General features: G+C 45.2%; 1 long non-coding RNA gene across 2 annotated transcripts in view; it reads left to right on the top strand.

Moving 5' to 3' along the window:
- Window positions 1-2,867: 2,867 nt before the first annotated feature.
- The window catches only part of LOC137636318 (uncharacterized), a 37,550-nt gene continuing 20,998 nt past the window's right edge, over window positions 2,868-19,419 (top strand). The window contains exon 1 of one of the 2 annotated variants that reach the window (XR_011043063.1): window positions 2,868-3,008. This is a non-coding gene — a long non-coding RNA (uncharacterized lncRNA). The remainder of the gene's footprint in view (window positions 3,009-19,419) is intronic. The other variant, XR_011043064.1, reaches the window with a different exon arrangement.

Below are 19,419 nucleotides of genomic sequence, written 5' to 3'. Positions count from 1 at the left end.
AGGACACTTTTGTTCTCTAGTCTCGGGTAGGGCCATAGCCTTTGTACCATGGTCTTCCACTGTCTTGGGTTGGAATTCTCTTATGAGGGTACAATCAAGCACACGAATCTATAAAATTTCCTTATTTTCTTTCCTCGTTGGGCTATTTGCTTTAAAACCTCACAATCAAATTTCACATTTAAATTCAATTTTTATGTTTAAACCTTACTTTCAAATTTTACGTTCACACTTCACTTTCATACCACTTCCAAACCTCACTATCAAATTTCATGTTTAAACCTCACTATCAAACTTTGCATTCAAACCTTGTTTTCAAACCTCACGTTCCAAACTTCACATTCAAATCTCAGTTTCAGACTACTTCCAAAGTTCACATTCAAACCTCTCTTTCAACTTGCAAGTTCAAACCTCACTTTCAAACTTCATTTCAAAAATTCATATTCAAACCTCACTTTCAAACTATATTTCCAAACATGTTCTAACCTCACTTTTAAATTTCACGTTCAAACCTCCCTTTCAACCTTCACGTTCAAACCTCACTTTCAAACTACATTTCCAAACATGTTCTAACCTCACTTTCAAACTTCATGTTCAAACCTCATTTTCAAACTTCACGTTCAAACCTCACGTTCAAACTTCGTGTTTAAACCACACAAACTTCACATTTAAATCTCACTTTCAAACTTCACATTCAAATCTCACTTTCAGACTACTTCCAAAGTTCACATTCAAACCTCTCTTTCAACTTGCAAGTTCAAACCTCACTTTCAAACTTCATTTCAAAAATTCATATTCAAACCTCACTTTCAAACTACATTTCCAAACATCATGTTCAAACCTCACTTTTAAACTTTGTGTTCAAACCTCACTTTCAAACTTCACATTTAAACCTCACTTTCAAACTTCGTGTTCAAACCACACTCAAACTTCACATTAAAATCTCACTTTCAAACTAAACACACAAACCTCACTTCCAAACTTCATTTCTAACATTCACGTTCAAAACTCACTTTCAAGCTTCGTGTTCAAACCTCACTTTCAAACTTCATGTTCAAACCTCACTTTCAAACTCCATATTAAAACCTCACCAACTTCATATTCAAACCTCACTTTCAAACTTCATGTTCAAACCACACTTACAAACTTCATATTCAAACCTCACCAACTTCATATTCAAACCTCATTTCAAAATTGTGTTCAAACCTTGCTTTCAAACTTCATTTCCAAACTTCAATCTCAAACTTTATGTTCAAACCTCACCTTCAAATTTCATGTTCCAATATCACTTTTAAGCTACCTAAACTTCACATTTAAAACTCACTTTCAAACTTCAAGTTCAAGCTTCACATTCACGTTCAAACCTCAGATTCATGTTCAAACCTCACATTCAAACTACCTAAACATATCGATTAAAACCTACTTTCAAACTTTACTTTCAAACCTCGCTTACAAACTGTGTTCAAACCTCACATTCAAACTTTTATGTTCAAACCTCACTCAAACTACCCAAACTTCACATTTAAACCCTACTTTCTAACCACATTCAAACGTCACTTTCAAACTTCGCATTTAAACCTCATTTTTAAGCCTCACTTTTAAACCACACTTTGGAACTGTTCAAACCCATTCCAAACTTCATGTTGATATCTTTCAAACTTTACGTTCAAACCTCGCTTTCAAAACTTCACTTCCAAAGTTTATATTCAAACCTCTTTCAAACTTTATGTTCAAACCTTTTTCAAATTTACCTTCAAACTTCACTTTCAAGCGATACTTTCATACTTCAGGTTTAAACCTTTTTCAAACCTTTACTCTCAAACCTCATTATCAATCTTCATTTTCTTAATTCATGTTCAAACTGAAAACACTATAAGGTGCTTAAAAACATCTAAATCATTTCATTTTCGTTCTATTGAGAATATAATATATTCATAACAACATCACACGAATGTATTTAGATAATTTAATGGATATATTTATCCTAAACAACATCACTTGAATGTATTTAGATAATTTAACAGGGATATATTTATCCTAAACAGCATCACTCGAATGTAATTAGATAATTGAACAGGGATATATTTAACCTTAACAGCATCTCACGAATGTATTTAGATAATTTAACAGGGATATATTTATCCTAAACAACATCACACGAATGTATTTAGAGAATTTAACAGGTATATATTTATCCTAAACAACATCACACGAATGTATTTACATAATTTAACAGGTATATATTTATCCTAAACATCACACGAATGTATTTAGATAATTTAACAGGTATATATTTATCCTAAACAACATCACACGAATGTATTTACATAATTTAACAGGGATATATTTATCCTAAACAACATCACATGAATGTATTTACATAATTTAACAGGTATATATTTATCCTAAACAACATCACACAAATGTATATATATAATTTAACAGGGATATATTTATCCTAAACAACATCACACGAATGTATTTACATAATTTAAAAGGTATATATTTATCCTAAACATCACACGAATGTATTTAGATAATTTAACAGGTATATATTTATCCTAAACAACATCACACGAATGTATTTAGATAATTTAACAGGTATATATTTATCCTAAACAACATCACACGAATGTATTTAGGTAATTTAACAGGGATATATTTATCCTAAACATCACACGAATGTATTTACATAATTTAAAAGGGATATATTTATCCTAGAAACTGGTCATGGCGTCCTTGAAGAAGTTTGAAGAAGAAGAATCAACTGCTGGTTTTGTTTACATGTATAGACGACTGAATCTTGAAGTATAATGAATCATAAGTATCGCTTTAAGGGATTCAATAACCTTGAAATGGAGACTTTTGATCCATTATATATCAAGATTCAGTCGTCTATAGTCCTCTCTCTCGAGAGAGTCCCAAGTTCTCCTGTCGTCAAATCATAAATGTTTTCATATTTTGAAGTGTAAAAAAATATGTCGAGTTCAGATTGCAAGAAACAGAAGACAGTAAGTGTTGAATATGGTTTATTTTGACGTTATTTAGCCGTGAATTATGTTATTTAACCGATAAAGAGGATTTTGTCTTCGTATCATTTGGGGGTGTTTTTGACTAAATGTCACGTACCATATTTATGTATCTAATTGATTTTATTTCTTATTTTATTGATTATTTTCACCATTTTCATTCATATTTTAAATAAAAGCAGGATTTTTTGGCCTTTATTTCGGCACTGTTTGGCCGGTAAAATCGTAGGTTATGGGCGTTGATTGGAGTTTCAAAACTTGGATTTTTCAGTTGGTAAATTTAATCCAATATTTGAGAAATATGTCGTGTTTTGTTCCATTTTAGTCCCACTTTTGACAGGGTTGTAGGCTAGACCCTAGCCCACCTATGGTGGATAGGTAAAACTTTGTTGCTTTTGTAGTTTGTTGGGAGAGGTTTGGGATAACTAGAAAATAGAGTAAAAGATGTCAGAAATTGGCTGTTTATTCACTGGAATTATAACCATATGAAGCCTTTGTATATCAGCGGCCAGTTCCTCCCATGTGGAATAAGAATTTACATCAACTAACTAAACTTTCACCCCTAACCTAACTTACAACCCCTGTCCTTACCTACTTACCTAATGAAGGGGGGGGGGATGCTGACGCCCCCTGCGAACCCCCCTTACACTGCTGTATTCTAAGTCAGACATAATAATACATACAGGTGGCCGCTATCATACATACACCCCCACTGGGATTATAACCGAATGAGATATCAATGAATTCACTAGTTTTGTGAAGGCTTGTCTTAACAATCTACATACTAGGACCACTTAGCGCATGAATGTCGGAAACATGTGAGACTAGGCAACAAGAAATGTGTTGGAACACCGAAAAAACCCTAATTTTGTGCTTGGCATTTCATACGATATCAAATAACTGAAATTTCACTCGTTTGTCCTAACGTTCTACATACTGTACTAGGAACACTCGACGGACACAGGTGGGAACCTTGGGGTTTGGGTGTGGTTAAATAGGACTAAACGTGATTATTTAACCCTCGTGAGATTTGTAAAAGGCCACTGAACCTAACAAACCCACCTGACCTAACCGAATAGTTGCCAGGTTATAACCCATAGGCGGGGCAAGCCCCCGGACAGTCTTCCCAGGTCACAACCCCTAGCCAGATTTGTAAAAAGCCACCTAACCTAACCTAGTAGTTCCCAGGTCGCAACCCCTAGCCGGGGTCAAGCTCCCAAATCCCCTTCCCAGGTCACAACCCCTAGCCAGATTTGTAAAAGGTTATAGAACCTCACAAACCCACCTAACCTAACCTAATAGTTCCCAGGGCATAACCCCTAGCCGGGGGCAAGCCCCAGACCCCCCTCCAGGTCACAAACTAAAACGGAATAAAAAATAAATCCTCACATTATGTTGAAGTGAATCACAAATAAATCTCTCTCCTACACAATGAAACGGTGGGCAGCACTCTAAATTATATCTTAACCACACTGTAATAAAAATATTACTTAGGATTACCTTTATGTGCATTTTTTCAATATTAATCTTACCCGATAATCATGTAGCTGTCAACTCCGTTGCCCGACAGAATTCTACGGACGGGATACGCCAGCGATCGCTATACAAGAGGGGGGTGTACTCACCAGCGCCACCTGTGGCCAGGTACTGCAGTACTTCTTGTTGACACCACCTCAATTTTTCCTCTGTCGTGCTTCCGGCAAGACCTACATGGATACGCTTATAATTTTGGAGTCTTTGTTCACGGTTTTGGTGAAGTATTGCTCTGAGATTTCAGCTTTCGCTATACAGGAAGCTTTTCCCTTAGCTTAGATAGCTTTTGGATTAATTTTGATTTATGGTTTAACGATCTTTAGCTTTAATTTGGAATCCCCCTTGACTGTTCTCTGATTCAAGATGTCCGACCATTCTCAAGCCCCTCCCCAAAGACGATGTAGGACTTGTATTAGGCGGCTTCCGAAGGCCTCGGTTGATCCTCACCGTTTGTTCCGACTGTAGGGGAAAATCCTGTCAGTTGGAAGATCGATGTGAGGAATGTGCCGGACTTTCGGAACTTGATTTTATTCGATTCCTCAAATATACCACTAAGTTAGAGAGAGAGAGAGTTAGGAGGAGTTCGGCTCGCTCTTTACTTTATTCCTCCCCCCATGATCCTCAACCTTTTCCTCCCCCTGTAGTGGCTACCCCCGAACCTACTATTAGTGCTCAGCCTGATATGTCAGATGTTTTACGTGCCATTCAGGCTTTAGGTGATAAAGTGGAGTCGGTAGTGAGTGACCACAAGTTCCTTTTGGCAGACGTCAAGGAACTTAAAGTGAAAAGTGCAGTGGGAAGTGGTAGTGCCAGTGCTGTGCCTAGTGCTAGTGTCAGTGTCAGTGTTGCGCGTGAGGATACTTCTGTGCGTGCCAGTCGTCCTCCCAGTCCGGGACCTCTTGCAAGCTCCCAAGCCCAGGGGAGAAGCAATGTCGAAGGGCAAAAGGGTTCGGCAGGCCTTGATCGGCGCACAGTAGTATCCTCAGTGGTTGCGGGCGTATCTTATAGAGATCGTCACTTCCACTCTCAGACGATTGAGCCCTTTAAATCCTCGTCTGCAGAAGATTTTTCGGGGAGAAAACGCTGGACTCAGGCCTCAAACCTCTTAAGCGTAAAGTCCAGACCGCGCGAGTCCAACAGCCAGGGTGTAGCCATTGGGCTAGCTCGGACTCGCCGCAGTCATCAGGTGACTGCACGCCTCCTAAGAGAGGTAAGGCGCTGCCTCAACAGACCTCAACTTCTGTTAAAGCTATGCCTCAACAGACCTCAACTTCTGTTGATCCTAAGATGGCTTTGCTGCAGACTATGCAGTCGCAGCTTGCGGTTTTGATGCGGGAGTTTCAGGCAGAGAAGGTTAATACACCTCCTCCTGCGAACGCTCCTCCTCCTCTGCGCAGTACAATCTGCCAGACGTATGAGGTTGAGGTTCCTCAAGCTACCTCCATGCGTGAGCTGCCGCGTTGGGAGTTGCCAGATACCAGCGCTGGGCAACAACCTCCACTTTCCTTGAGGCAGGAGCCTCTTACCACGCAGCAACCTCCTCAACAATGGGGGCAGGAGCCTTATGCCTTACAACCTCCTCTACCCTTGAGGCAGGAGTATCTTGCAGTACAACCACCCTCGAGGCAGCAACCTCTTGAGGTACGACAACCTCTACCATCCTTGAGGCAGCTGCCTCCTCAACTCTCGCAGCAGCCACCTCCACTTTCCTCGAGGCGAGAACCTCAACTCTCGAGGCAAGCACCTCAAGAACCTCAACTCGTGAGTCAAGAGCCTCTCTCTGCGCAGCCACCTCAACCCTTGAGGCAAGCGCAACTCTTGAGGCAGGAATCTCATGCTATGAATCAGCCACCTCAACGCATGCATCTGCCACTTTCTCCTCAGCTTGAGCCTCTTCCCATTCAACTTGAACCGCAGTTTATGCAGCATGAGCCTCATGCTTTACTACAGTCGCCTCTCACCACGCTTGCTCCTCAGACCTCCGCAGAACCTCCTTCATCCCAGCCTCAGGACTTTGTCATTACCAGCCCTCATCCTCTTCAACAGAGACTTGAGGATGAATCCGCAAGTGCGCATGCACCCGCTCTTCAGGATTCAGCCATTCAGCAGACCGCTTTAACCTTACCTCTCGCTTCTCAACCCTCAGGTGATGAGGTTTCTGAGGATGAAGCTGCTCACCTGGATGATCCTTCATCTGACGTGGAGGAACCCAAGTCATTGCCACCCTCCATCGACTTTCGCAAGGTTCTGGCTCTGTTCAGAGAACTTTACCCGGATCACTTTGTTTCTGCTACCCCTCGCTCTCCTCCATCCGAGTTCTCTCTAGGCATGCAACCTGTTAAGTCTGCCTACACTAAGCTCGTCTTCGCTAGATCTTCTAAGAGAGCTTTGAGAATGTTAGGGGATTGGTTGCAGTCCAAGCAGCAGCTGGGAAAGACGTCTTTTATGTTTCCACCTCCTAAGCTGACGTCTAAGGCGGGCGTCTGGTATGCCACAGGAGAGGAACCAGGCTTGGGGGTCCCTGCCTCTGCCCAGGCTGACTTCTCAAGTTTGGTTGACTCTCCACGGAGGTCGGCTATGAGACGCTCTAAGGTCTGCTGGACCTTTTCTGACCTGGACCACTTCTTGAAGGGAGTCTTTCGCGCCTTTGAGATTTTTAATTTTCTCGACTGGTGCCTGGGGGCCTTGAGCAAGAAGACTGCCCCATCTGACAAAGACTCGGCCATGCTGATCATGTCCTGTATAGACAAAGCAATTCGCGATGGTTCCGGCGAACTGGCCTCTATGTTTGTATCGGGAGTCCTCAAGAAAAGGGAACAGCTTTGCTCCTTCCTTTCCACTGGTATCACCTCTTGCCAAAGGTCACAGTTACTTTTTGCTCCTCTTTCTAAGTTCCTGTTTCCTGAGGATCTTATCAAGGAATTGTCTGCGGCTCTCATTCAGAAGGACACGCATGATCTTGTGGCCTCTTCAGCACGGAAGGCTAAGGTTGCTCCTTCAGTTCCTAGAACTTACCGCACCCCAGTGGCTGATACTCCTGCTACTAGATTTATTCCGCCCTTTCGTGGCAGAGCCCCCAACCGAGGAGGTACCCGCCCAGACGGTCACAGGGGCAGGTCCAAGAAAGGTATCAAGTCTTCGAAAGGCAAACACTGACTCTCCTCCTCTCCAGACAGCTGTAGGAGCCAGACTCAAGATCTTCTGGCAAGCTTGGGAAAGAAGAGGTGCAAACGCCCAGTCTGTCAAGTGGCTAAGGGAGGGTTACAAGATTCCATTCTGCAGCAATCCCCCTCTGACCACTTCTCCCATCAACCTCTCTCCCAACTACAAGGAAAAGGACAAGAGGCTAGCGTTACATCAAGAGGTGTCGCTCCTGTTACAGAAGGAGGCAGTGGTGATAGTCCGGGATCATCAATCCCCGGGCTTCTACAACCGTCTCTTTCTGGTGGCCAAGAAGACAGGAGGTTGGAGACCGGTGCTGGACGTCAGTGCGCTCAATGCTTATGTCACCAAGCAGACGTTCACTATGGAGACGACGAAGTCGGTCCTAGCAGCGGTCAGGCAGGAGGACTGGATGGTCTCGTTGGATCTGAAAGACGCTTACTTTCACGTCCCCATTCATCCAGATTCCCAACCTTTTCTGAGATTCGTTTTTGGAAAGGTGGTGTACCAATTCCAAGCCCTGTGTTTTGGCCTAAGCACGGCACCTATGGTGTTTACGCGACTGATGAGGAATCTTGCGAAATTCCTCCACTTGGCGGACATCAGAGCCTCCCTTTATTTAGACGACTGGCTGTTAAGAGCCCCCACAAGTCGTCGCTGTCTGGAGAGTCTCAATTGGACTTTGGACTTGACCAAGGAACTAGGTCTTTTGATCAACTTAGAAAAGTCCCAGCTTATTCTTTCCCAAACCATCGTTTACCTGGGAATGGAGATTCGGAGTCAAGCTTTTCGGGCTTTTCCGTCGGCCCCAAGAATCAACCAAGCCCTAGAGTGCATTCTGAGCATGCTGAAGAGGAACAGATGCTCGGTGAGACAGTGGATGAGTCTAACAGGGACCCTGTCATCGTTAGCCCTGTTCACCGAGTTAGGGAGACTCCACCTCCGCCCCCTTCAATTCCATCTAGCAGCTCACTGGGACAAGAATATGACGCTCGAAGCGGTCTCTATTCCTGTTACCAAAGAGATGAAGACTACTCTCATGTGGTGGAAGAGCAACATCCTTCTCAAGGAGGGTCTCTCGTTAGCTGTTCGGACCCCCAATCTTCATCTCTATTCGGACGCATCAGACTCGGGCTGGGGCGCGACCTTGGACGGACAGGAATGCTCAGGGACATGGAACAAGGAACAGGAAACGCTTCACATCAATTGCAAGGAGTTGTTGGCAGTACATCTGGCCTTAATGAACTTCAAGTCCCTCCTGCTAAACAAGGTGGTGGAGGTGAACTCCGACAACACCACAGCCTTGGCATACATCTCCAAGCAGGGAGGGACTCATTCGAGGAAGCTATACGAGATCGCAAGGGACCTCCTCATTTGGTCAAGAAGTCTAAACCTCAAGCTAGTAACGAGATTCATTCAGGGCAATATGAATGTCTCGGCAGATCGCCTCAGCAGGAAGGGTCAAGTCATCCCCACAGAATGGACCCTTCACAAGGACGTGTGCAACAGACTTTGGACCTTGTGGGGTCAGCCAACGATAGATCTGTTCGCCACCTCCATGACCAAGAGGCTCCCATTGTACTGTTCCCCAATTCCAGACCCGGCAGCAGTTCACGTGGATGCTTTTCTGCTGGATTGGTCCCATCTCGATCTTTATGCATTCCCGCCGTTCAAGATCATCAACAGAGTTATTCAGAAGTTCGTCTCCCACGAAGGGACACGGCTGACGTTGGTTGCTCCCCTTTGGCCTGCAAGAGAATGGTTCACAGAGGTACTGCAATGGCTGGTCGACGTTCCCAGGACTCTCCCTCTAAGAGTGGACCTTCTACGTCAACCACACGTAAAGAAGGTACACCCAAGCCTCCACGCTCTTCGTCTGACTGCCTTCAGACTATCGAAAGACTCTCTAGAGCTAGAGGCTTTTCGAAGGAGGCAGCCAGAGCGATTGCCAGAGCAAGGAGGATTTCCACTCGTAGGGTCTATCAATCCAAGTGGGAAGTCTTCCGAAGCTGGTGCAGAGCCAATGCAGTTTCCTCTACCAATACCTCTGTAACCCAAGTTGCTGACTTCCTGTTACATCTTAGGAATGTTAGATCTCTTTCGGCTCCTACGATCAAAGGGTACAGAAGTATGTTGGCATCAGTTTTCCGCCACAGAGGCTTGGATCTTTCTTCCAACAAGGACCTTCAGGACATCCTTAAGTCTTTCGAGACCTCTAAAGAACGTCGCTTGTCCACTCCAGGCTGGAATCTAGACGTAGTCTTAAGGTTCCTGATGTCTTCTAGATTTGAACCTCTCCAGTCAGCCTCTTTCAAAGACCTTACTCTCAAAACTCTTTTCCTCGTCTGCCTTGCAACAGCCAAAAGAGTTAGTGAGGTTCACGCCTTCAGCAGGAACATAGGATTCACATCCGAAACAGCAACATGTTCCTTACAGCTCGGGTTTTTGGCAAAAAATGAACTTCCTTCACGTCCTTGGCCTAGATCGTTCGAAATTCCTAGCCTCTCCAACATGGTGGGTAACGAGCTAGAGAGAGTTCTTTGCCCTGTCAGAGCTCTAAAGTATTATCTTAAAAGGTCAAAACCTATACGAGGACAATCAGAAGCCTTATGGTGTGCCATCAAGAAACCTTCGATGCCTATGTCCAAAAACGCAGTTTCGTATTACATAAGGCTTCTGATTAGAGAAGCTCATTCTCACATGAAGGATGAAGACCTTGCTTTGCTGAAGGTAAGGACCCACGAAGTGAGAGCTGTAGCTACTTCGATGGCCTTCAAACAGAACCGTTCTCTGCAGAGTATTATGGATGCAACCTATTGGAGGAGCAAGTCAGTGTTTGCATCATTTTATCTCAAAGATGTCCAGTCTCTTTACGAGAACTGCTACACCCTGGGACCATTCGTAGCAGCGAGTGCAGTAGTAGGTGAGGGCTCAGCCACTACATTCCCTTAATCCCATAACCTTTTTTAACCTTTCTCTTGAATGCTTTTATTGTTGTTTTTTTGGGTTGTTACGGTAGGCTAAGAAGCCTTCCGCATCCTAGTTGATTTGGCGGGTGGTCAATTCGTTCTTGAGAAGCGCCTAGGTTAGAGGTTGTGTAGAGGTCCTTTAGTATGGGTTGCAGCCCTTTATACTTCAGCACCTTAGAGTTGTTCAGCCTCCTAAGAGGAACGCTGCGCTCAGTAAGGAAGACGAACTTATTAAAGGCAGAGTAATGGTTCAAGTCGACTTCCTTACCAGGTACTTATAATTTCATTGTTATTTTGAATAACTGATAATATGAAATACGGGATACTTAGCTTCTTGATATACATGTACACTGGTTTTCACCCACCTCCCTGGGTGTGAATCAGCTACATGATTATCGGGTAAGATTAATATTGAAAAATGTTATTTTCATTAGTAAAATAAATTTTTGAATATACTTACCCGATAATCATGATTTAATTGACCCACCCTTCCTCCCCATAGAGAACCAGTGGACCGAGGAAAAATTGAGGTGGTGTCAACAAGAAGTACTGCAGTACCTGGCCACAGGTGGCGCTGGTGAGTACACCCCCCTCTTGTATAGCGATCGCTGGCGTATCCCGTCCGTAGAATTCTGTCGGGCAACGGAGTTGACAGCTACATGATTATCGGGTAAGTATACAGTGAACCCTCGTTTATCGCGGTAGATAGGTTCCAGACGCGGGCGCGATAGGTGAAAATCCGCGAAGTAGTGACAGCATATTTACCTATTTATTTAACATGTATATTCGGACTTTTAAAACCTTCCCTTGTACGTAGTACTGTTAACAAACCACCCTTTACACCCTGTAATGTACAGAACACTTAATGCATGTACTACAGCACCCTAAACTAAAACAGGCACAAATATTAAAGGCGATTTTATATCATGTGTTTCCTAAACACCTAAAAAGCACGATAAAAAATGGCAACCAATGTTTTGTTTACGTTCATCTCTGATCATAATGAAGAAACAAACTCATTTAGTGTACACATATATGTACGTATGGTTAGTTTTTGCATCGATTATATTGATTATACAGTACTGTATGTTGATTTTTTTATTACCAATGTTTTAGTTTACGTATTTTTCTTAGGACTTCCAAATGAAATCTTTTTCTTTATGACGCCGCCTGAAACGACGGCGTGTACGCTCAGTAAACAACCACGCTCAGAACAAACAAGGCATTTAACACGCATGATGATAGTGATAAATAATGATACAGTACATACAGTATTTACAGTACAAAGCATTTACAAAATATGTTACCTTACAAATATAAATTATACAGTACTTGTACGTAGCAAAGCAGGAAAACAATTTGAGAGAGAGAGAGAGAGAGAGAGAGAGAGAGAGAGAGAGAGAGAGAGAGATTGTTTTACGTACGTAAATGTAAATTTTAAACAAAAAAAATATGATAGGTTACAACATGTAGACTTTTAAAACCTTCCCTTTAACTTAATGCATACAGTACGTACAGTACTAAACTATAAAACAGGTTAAAGTAAAAAATAAAGATTGTTACTGTACTCACCACGAAAGAAGTTCCAGAAAAACTTGAATGACGATGGCGATGAATTTGCTGCACAGTAGAAATGATGATGATGAAGCTGATGATGTGTTCTACTGTGCAGTCAATGATAGTATTTTACGTCTCTTCAGACGGAGGTGTCTTTTCCTGGGACACCTCTTCAACTTCTTCAATTTCTTCCGAAGGCGTACTAGCAGGAGGAACTGGCTCTTTTTTGCGAGGCTGAAAAAACATTGTGATCGGAAGTTGTTGCCGCTGCTTCTTTTTTCGATCCAAGAGCATCCTGTAGGGAGTCGTGATGTCATCGACCTTGTTGCAGAATTGCATCGCGCGAACCATATCCTCGTCCCACTCTTGCAACATTTCTTTCGCCTCCTTCATATGGTTGCAGAACTTGGCGAGCCGTTCTAATGTTAAGCCCGTTTCTTCTACATTTTCTTGGGTCTCTTCCTGGGTACCCTCACTCTCTTCCTCACTTGCCGATTTCGTCAGGTCTTCGAGATCTGCGTCAGTTAGGGGCTGGGAATGGCAGTCCAACAACTCGTCGACGTCTTCAGTCGTCATGTCGCCAAACCCGTCACCCCCAATTATGGCAGCCAACTGCACAGATTTCCGTATTGCAGAGTGTTGGATTTCCGACGGAGTAAATCCCTTGTCGTCGTAAACAATATCGGGCCACAGCTTCTTCCAGCTCGCATTTACAGTTGCAGGTTTCATCTCTTGAAGTGCCTTTTGAATATTCTGCAGGCACGTGGCTATGGTGTACTGCCGCCAGTACGCCTTCAAGTTGAAGTCTTCATCCTCGTCATCTTGGGCAGCATCCACACACGCAACGAGGTCCGCCAAGGTATTCTTCGTGTAGAGGGCCTTGAACGCCCTGATAACCCCCTGGTCCATTGGTTGAATTAATGACGTGGTGTTGGGTGGCAGGAACTCAACCTGAACGCCCTCACGCGACAGGTCAGTTGCGTGTCCACCAGCGTTATCCATAAGGAGAAGGATCTTGAATGGCAAGCCCTTCTCTAAGAGATATTCATGGACTTGCGGGATGAAACACTGGTGGAACCAGTTGGAGGTCAGCATCTTCGTAATCCATGCCTTTTGATTATGCATCCAGTACACGGGAAGGAGATTCTTATTTTTGTTTTTCAAAGCGCGAGGATTTTTCGACTTATAAATAAGCCCCGGCTTTAACAAAAATCCAGCAGCATTGCCACACATCACGAGGGTAACGCGATCCTTGAATGCCTTAAAGCCAGAGGCTTTGGCTTCCTCTTTGAACAGGAAAGTTCGCGACGGCATTCTCTTCCAAAACAAGCCGGTTTCATCCATATTAAACACTTGTTCCGGCTTGTATCCACCTTCAGCGATAATGTTCTTGAAAGTCTGGTTCACGTAAGTTTCAGCAGCGGCAGTGTCAGCGGAAGCAGACTCCCCATGCAGGGAAACGCTTTTCAGGGCGAAGCGTTTCTGAAACTTCGCGAACCATCCTTTGCTGGCGGAAAAACGTTGTTTCTGACGCTGGGAATCAGTGGAGGTCCCTGGTTGAGGATCATCTACATCATCATCTTCTTCAGCATGGTCGCCATCGTCGTCATGAGGTTCCTTTGCCGCAAAATTCTCATACAAGCTCAAAGCCTTTGTTCGGATGGTGTTCGTATCCAACGCTATGTTCTTCTTCCGACAGTCGGCAATCCACACAGCTAAAGCACCTTCCATGCGTACGATCGTTTTATTACGCGTTGTAACGACTCGCTTCGCTGATCTGCTAAAGGTGATTGCAGCAGTCTTTCTAATGTTCGCCTCGTCCTTCCTGATGTAGCGAACGGTGGATTCGTTGATGCCAAAATGGCGGCCGGCGGCCGCGTAACTTCTACCATCTTTTAACATGTCGAGAAGCGTAACCTTCTCAGCTATCGTCATCATTCTTCGGTGGCGTTTAGGCTCACTACCAGCCTTACTAGAAGCAGAACGCTTGGGAGCCATTGTAACAGAAAGTTCAACAAAAAGTTCAACTTAAAACAGTCGCACACAGCACAGATTCAACTTCACAAACTTAAGAACGTCTACTCAGCAATACGCGGAAAGAGAAAGTGAACGATGCAGTCCCGCGAGAACTCTGATGCTGCGGGTTGGAGATGCGGGCCAAACACCAATCACAGGCTAGATAACAAAACTTGAGTTTTGATTCGTCATCTATCAGCGCTTGAACCAATCACAACCCGTCTTATACAGTACTATGGTGCGTTGGTTACTCATAGAAGATGTCCCGCGCACACTGAACGTACGTAGATTAAGTACAATACCGTAATAATAATAAATAATGATAATAATACTGTACAGTAATAATAATAATAATAATGATTAATAATAATAACAATAATAATTTTATTAACAACAACAACAATAATAATAATAATAACAATAATAATAAAAATTTACGTACGTACGCTATTTTACGCCTCTCTCTCTCTCTCTCTCTCTCTCTCTCTCTCTCTCTCTCTCGTACGCTTACAGTACTTATTCGAAATGTGATTTTTGCAACAAAGAATATTATTGGATGCAGTACTGTACTACGTACGTATACATACAAAAGATTCATGGAAAAGAAGCACATCCATTACAGTACACACCATTCTAATATGGTATGACTGCATCTGATTTGCGTTTCATGTTCGATTTAATTTTACTACGTACTGAATTATCGTATGATCACATTCTCTTTTCGTGTTTTATTTCTTTCTGTGCTGAATTATATATCATATGTAATGCAATGAACAATCAGTAAGAGCAGATATTACTATAATTACAGTATTAATGGAATTACAGGTAACAAAATATCGTATTTGGTTATCTTCAGATTTCGCGGTATTTTCGAATTTTCCGGAAAATCCGCAATATGTATATATATATGGGTTATGGGAAAACCCCGCGAAGTGGTGAATCCGCGATTGTCGAACCGCGAAGTAGCGAGGGTTCACTGTATTCAAAAATTTATTTTACTAATGAAAATAACATTTTTACGACAATTGTGGTTCCTGCATCTCCTATTATACACGATCGTCCTCAAAGTATCAAGCTGACCGATATGAGTAATAAATTCAACCACATCGCTCAAAGAAAAACTACAGTATAGGATATGCGTCTGTCCATCTTGGAGGTTAGCGCTGGAAAGGCCGACCTCGCTCAGGTCAATCTTGGGTCGCAGGTGGGTTAAAAAGTTTGAAATCACACGGCCAACAAAAGCAGGCCTACAAGCGCACGGAAAAGAAAGGTTAGGTTGGGTGGGCTGATTGACACTGGCTTAATCCTCTTAAACATCTTAACTAGATGTTGCCTACCCTAACCTTTGGTTGTACATATAACAAATTAGTTTGTTCCGTAACTGGAATACAAACCACGCTATTTAATAGGGGTATTACTGTACTGTACTTTCGGCGTAGCTGAAATGACGAGCCATTAATTTTTAACGAAGGTTTACTACCCACACTGCTAGTTAGCGGGGATAGGAGAGGGTAGCTTGCTACCCCCCCTCACACACCTGTGCTTGAGCTCACTTTGCTCTTGGCTCGGATGGTGGTCGGACGTGTCCGCTCTCATCCTCGCTGTCATATTGGCAGCCATTAACGCTTTTTGTTCTTTCTTTTTCTAGTTACTGTGTACGTGAAGTTGGCCTCTGCGACCATGCGCACCTGCCCTGGTTTTCCCGACCGCCCCTGTGGAACGTTCATGTCGGCGGTCGAGACTGATCCTCACGCCCTTTGTTCTTCTTTTAGGGGCCAGCTGTGCGATAATGTCAACAAGTGTAGGGAGTGCTCTGCCTCCCAGTGGGAGAGGTTTTCGCGACGGCGGAAGACGAAGCCCAAACGTGACATTTCTCCTTCGAAGGTTGCTTCGAAGGAAGAAAAACCCAAGGCCTCTTCTTCCGTTGCCTAAACCTCTTCCGAAGCTCCCACTCGGTCGGTCTCTTTCGAGAGACCGTCGAGTGGTAGCATAGATCGAATTATTTCTAACCAACCTCGGGTCTCGAGAGATGACGTTGCTTCCCCAAGTGAAGCAGCTCTACCTCTCCCCCCAGAGCAGGACATGTCACTAACTTCCCTTTTTCAGCTTTGGTCCTCCTTGGGGCTTACGGGTTTGCCCTCCAAGGAGGTTTTGCTTGATTATATCCGCCTGGGTGCTGCTGTCAAGCAATCGTCGTCACCATCAGAAGTTGATCCCCTGTCTCTTGTCGACGTTGTGGTGTCAGAGGTATCCCGTGCGGTTTCACCCATCTCCTCTTCCACTCCAGACTCTACGGTAGCTGACGACTTAGTTTCCCCCGTTCCTGACCATCCTACGAGGGGGAAACTAAGTTCATCGTCAGTCTCTCCTGCTAGTGTTTCTTTCCCTCGGGGAAGTTCACTTACAGAGACGCCTCTTCGGAAGACTGCTGAAGGTCAGCTTGCTGATCCAACGGCCCCCAGAGGGCACATCTGTCGGAAGGCTCGCCTTCCTCTTCGCCATAGAGCCCTTCCTTCACCTGCGATGAGGAGGCACCTCTTTGGTTCAACGTCTTCTATGCAGTCCCCCGCAGAAGAGCCTCTAGACCGATCTTCCATCACTGCACCTGCATTGGTCCTGGACCTTTCTGCAGATCGTTCGCAATCTCCTTCGGTGGAAGGTCGTCCTTTTAAAGGACACGTCGACCTTCCACCTGACAGACCTGCCGTCGCCATTCCTGCATTGGCCTAACAAGGCTCCACCTGAACGCGCTCTTGCGCGCCAACAGTCCACGCGCCCACGTGACCAGCGCTCATCAGTAGCTCGTCAGGCTCCATCACTACAAACGCGCTGCTCATCCTGCTCGCATTAACACAGGGCATCATCCTAAAAGTGCATTTGCGCCAACAAGAGTAGAGCTCCACCATGCGCGCGCATATGCGCCAACGATCTCCTGCGTGCCCTGCGCCCATTGCGCTAAGGTGCCCTGCGCCTACGCACCAACGATCTCCTTTGCGCCAGCGCCCACCTGCGAGCCAACTCTCATATGCGCGCCCTACATCACGGTCTCATGAGTTCCATATTGCGTGCCATCCTACGCGCCAGGTAAAACCTGCGCCAACTTTCTCCTGCAAGCAAGTTTTTAGATGAGACAGCTATGCTGCCCTCACCCACGCGCCAGCCTTCTCCAGCGAGCACTCACAAAGATACGCGCACGCGCCATCCATCTCCCATGGATGCGCGCCCATCAGGAATCTACTGCGTGCTAAGGGACATTCTCCTGCGCGCGCGCCCTGAGGCTTTGACAGATGCGCGCCAACACTCTCCCGCACGTTCATCGTGATTCTCCTGCGCACCATCAGTTTCCCGCACGCGAGCGTCAATTTCCTCCCTCCCACGAGCACCATTATTCTCCCTCATGCGAGCGTCAATATTCCCCCACGCGCGAGCCTGCGCATCACAAGGAACAACGTCCGGCAAGGTCGCCATCTCCTCATTCCCCTCCCCGCAAGCGCATACCACCGCGCATTGTGGGAGAAGGGAAACTTCCAGAGGAGTTTCAGGATCCCAAAGCTACCAAAGGCGAACCCACCTATTCCAGTGACTCCTCCCAGGGATCCCTCAGTCCCTTTCCCTTCGGGGGTTATGTCTGACAGTGCGTCTGTCAGCCAACAGCCTTGGTTCAGTGCCCTGATTAGAGCCATAACTCAAGGTTTCAAGCCTGTCCTCTCTGATCTAGGATACGGAACCATGGCTTTCTCTACCCCTTTGAAGAGGAAAAGAGGAGTTCTGGACGCGGTCACTTCCCCGAGGGCGAAACTGACTCCACGCACACCTTCAAGGCAAGTTCCTCCTATTCCTCGGACTGACTCTCCTTCCCTTTGAGACGATGATCTCCCGTCACCAAGGGAATCACGCGAAGAGAGATTTTCCCCCATCACACCAATGGAGGAAACCTCTCTTCACGCCGAGAGTTCCACACAGTCCGGGATTAGAAGGAAAATGCCACCCTCATCAATGTTGGCGTCTTACATCCTTCCCAGGAAGGAATCCAAAGACTCCAAAACATTGCCTAAGTCCTCTACTAGGGCATGGATGGATTCAGCCAGCCACTCAGGGAATGTCCGCGATTCTCCCCAAGAAGAGTCTTTGGGGGATAGGAGGAGACTTCGCTGCAAGTCCTACAATAGGAGGAGACCAGCAGGAGTCAGTACACTCGTTTTCGCAGGTTCTGACTCTAGTGAGGGCTCTCAACGGGTTTTCCAACCCAGAGATCCCTCCTTGAGAGGGCAAAGACACGGTCCTAGACCGCGTCTTTGGTACTCAGAAGCCCTCTAAGACCATTGCAGCCCTGCCCTGGTCTCAAGGGGTAAAGAGTACCAGGTACAAGATCGCCCAGCAGCTCTCCGAGATGTCCTCCTCCAACCGTTCCAGTACCACCAAGCTCCTCCCACCTCCTCGCGTACTTTGAGATCCTGGAGGAGCCATGTTTAGCTCTCCCACTTCACCACTTGCTGGAAGAGCTAGCCAGGGGAGTCCCTCTTGAGAGAGACTCCAACCAGCAGGTCTCGTTCTCGGCAGCCGAGATCCTCAACCAGGAGAAGGTCGTGAAGTTGCTATGCAAGCCACTTCGTGGCTCGATATCTGGTTGGGGACCTCAGGTATCCTGATAAGTTCTGAGGATTTCTCCAAGGAACGTACCAGTAAAGCTATGGAAACCTTCCTCCTCTCAGGTACTCGCACGATCGAGTTTCTGGCCCACCAAGTCTCGAACTTGTGGGCAAATACCATCCTGAAACGTCGGGATGCAGTAGCTGAGAGATTCCACCAAAAGGTCCCTAGCGCCGAGATCAAGAGCTCAGACTTTCCTCCATGGAGGGGTCTGTTCTATTCAAGCCTAAGGATGTGGAACATGCTGCTGAGAGGTGGAGGAAGTCACATCAAGACTCTTCCCTCCATAGGGCTTTAACATCTAAGCCCTATAAGCCTCCAGCACCACAGCAGTCCCGTCCAGTCAAGACCACTACGACGACAACAGCAGCGAAGACCTTGGTGTGTAATCCCTTTCCTGTCAAAGAAAGGAAAGGCAAAATGTTCTCGAGGCAAGAATCCTAGAGGGAGCAGCCAAGGCCGCAAACGCTAGGATAGGCAGTCCCTCTGCATTTTCACCAGTGGGG

This window comes from Palaemon carinicauda, unplaced genomic scaffold, assembly GCF_036898095.1.
Source record: "Palaemon carinicauda isolate YSFRI2023 unplaced genomic scaffold, ASM3689809v2 scaffold27, whole genome shotgun sequence".
NCBI classification, from domain to species: domain Eukaryota; kingdom Metazoa; phylum Arthropoda; class Malacostraca; order Decapoda; family Palaemonidae; genus Palaemon; species Palaemon carinicauda.
The sequence above is the reverse complement of the archived record's forward strand: the minus strand, read 5'-3'. Positions and strand labels throughout refer to the sequence as shown.